The following is a 2,879-nucleotide window of genomic DNA, read 5'->3' as shown; positions in this document are numbered from 1 at the left end:
GAGAGTGGCGTGGGATGCTTTAAGGAAAACAGGTGTTCTGGCAGCTTCCAAGAGAGGATTTGGATCCCGTCTGGAAGGTCAGCGTGGCGTGATTCGGGATTACAATGTAGCCTGTCTCCCCTAAATGATTCTTGGGATAATTGGAAGAGAAATGTGCGTCCCTTAGCAGGGACAATGCCTGTTGTCAGGGCAAATCACATTTTGGGGTTAAAATGCTTGATCCCACCTCAAGGAAGACTTGAGGCGAAACGAAGGCGAAGCGCCAAATGGGCACGGGATCAAAAATATCCCACTTAAGCTCGCACTTGTCTGCTGCTGGCATGTGGCAAACGGGCTCGGTGACCTTGAGGCTTGTCTTGCCTGGCTGTGCTGGCAGATGCCCTGGCAGATGAGCCCCCACTTCGCCAGGAATGAAAGGATTTCAGCAGGCTCGTGATCCTCCTTCCTCGCCGTCCCTCTGTGCCGGGATGTGCAGCCGGGGGCTGTGTCACTGCGGAGATCAGGGAAGGTCAGAGGCCAAGGGGGACTGGATTTGGGATAGACCTGAAATAAGAAGTGCAGCCCGTGTCCCAGGTGTGTGCCTTCGTGCCCCTCGGGCTTTTAAATCCCCCTGGGAATTCGAATTCCCAGTCATGTGGATGTGGCATTTTGGCCACACGGTTTAGTGGTGGAGATGCCAGTGCTGGGTTTAACGGCTGGACTCGATGATCTTGGAGGTCTTTTCCAACCCTAAAGGCTTCCATGGCTCTGTGAAATGTTTCTTGGTGCACTTCAGGAACTGAAGAGCTTTCCTGCAGGATTTTCCTTGTGCCAGAGCTGGAAGGGGGAAAAGTCAAGGACACTGTTGCTCTCAGAAGGGACTGAGAAGTGTCCCTGAAAATGATGTGGAGATTTGTTGAAGCTTTAGAGTAATAACCCTGACAGGGTTATTAGTGCAGGCAGACATTATTTCTCCAAGAAAAAATATTCTTTCCTTTTAGCTGATCCCTTTTTTTTTTTAATAAGTGTTAGTACCCCCTGTCAGAATCATGCAGAGGCAAAATGGACACATGGCTTTAAATTCTCAATATAAACAGTATCCAAGCAGAAGTACAAATAAAATGCTGTTCTGACACCTCTTTTTGTCATACAAAATTCAAGCTTTGATTTTTAAATACCTTTTTTTCCCTTTTGGAATGGTGTAAGAAATATGAATTCCTATCAGAGCCTATTTTTAGGGTAGGAGGAGATGTAGACTTAGTGTCACTTTATATTAAATGCTAATGAATTGTATTTTTTTACTGGCTGTAGAATTTCCAGCCTGGTTTAAAACTATTAATATATAATATTGAATATTTTAGAGTAAGCCTAGAGGTGCTGTCACACACTCAACTGAATCATCAGTTCCATGGGCTAATCTTTTTAGCTCCTGACATAATTGGCTCAGAAGTTAAGGATGACTCTGAGATACAACTCGAGCTGCTTGTTTTGTGAAGAAAATCCACCGTGGAGATCTTTAATTGTATCACCTCTTTCATCTTGACAGTTCTGCAGCTTCCAGAATGAGTCTGTTGAGTTGGTTTTTGTTTTTTTTTTTTTAATTTATTTATACGATGTCCAATTTTATGAAGTAATTTACATATGAGATAAAGGCATTTTCTTTCTCTTGCCCCCGAGATCTTGCAGACTGCAGAGGGGGATCTGAGGGGAGGGTGGCAGCTCTTGCTGCGGGCACACACGAAGTCCCCTCCAGCTTTCCTGTGGTTGTTTAGTCTGAGCTGTGAGCCCTCAACTTTGCTGGTCTCTTGTTTGTTGATGTGTATCCACAGATCTGCCCCCGAGGAGAAGGTCTGTTTTTAACACAATGAGCTGTGCATATGAAAATATATATAGAGAGAGACGCTTTTAAAATTGTCTGTGCTCAGGGAAAGCGATGCTTTGCCAGGCCAAAGGATGAAGAATTTTTTTCTTGGAAAAAACCCCCCACCTCTTTAAGACAGGAGATAACCGCTGTTGGGATGTAATTCCTTCGGGAAGGAAATGAAAATAAGGCTCGTTGTTGTCGGTGTGAGTGGAAGATGTCCTTGCCCGTGGCAGGAGGGTGGAATGAGATGATCTAGAAGGTCCCTTCCAACCCCAACCATCCCGTGGTTCCGTGTGCTGAGCGGTGCCACAGTCTCTGCCCGCCCCTTTAGTCACATTCCTCGTCCCCCTGATGTTTTCCCTCAGAATACCTTGGATTCATTTTTGTCTTACTCAAAGAAGAGGTTGCTCCAAACCCTGTCCAGCCTGGCCATGAGCATTTGAAGGGATGGGACATCCAAACTTCTCTGGGCAATGCTGAGAGTGGAATTCGCGGCTCTCATCCTGTAAAGGAGCAACAGGGAGTTTCTTTAAGGGCAAAGAGCGTGGAAAGTTTTCAGCTGAGAGCAGAGGATTTCCTGCCTTTCTTGTAAATGCCCAAACACCCAGTGAACAAGTAAACACTTCCCAGGAGGTGCTGGACAATGATTCTCTTCCCATGCCAGCCTGCACGTCTGCCATCCTTCCCATCCCTTCCCAGACCTGCAAGGCCCTTCTCCGAGTAGCAGGAGGGAGGAGGTGAGGGATTTGCATTTCCTGCCTTGGCCACAAAAGCTGCTGCCTGGTTATTCCAGCAGAGCCTTCTGACTGAGCACAATCAGCCTCGGGGATGCCCAGGGGCTCCTGGATGTTCTCCTGCCGCTCCTGGAGATCCGCGGCGGCTCTCTCAGAAAAATTGCTTCGGAGGATTAAAAGGGAGAGATCACTGGATGGCTTTCAGCTGCTGGGGGGAAAAAAAAGAAATAAAAAAATCGGTGTTTTAAGAGAAATCTCAGTAGCAGATGGCGGTGGCGTTCATCCAGGAGAGCTTCCTCCTT

The sequence above is a fragment of the Empidonax traillii genome, unplaced genomic scaffold, assembly GCF_003031625.1.
Source record: "Empidonax traillii isolate 1590-97213 ecotype Southwest subspecies unplaced genomic scaffold, ASM303162v1 scaffold962:size224488, whole genome shotgun sequence".
Classification (NCBI taxonomy): Eukaryota; Metazoa; Chordata; class Aves; order Passeriformes; family Tyrannidae; genus Empidonax; species Empidonax traillii.
This window is presented reverse-complemented; position numbering follows the sequence as displayed.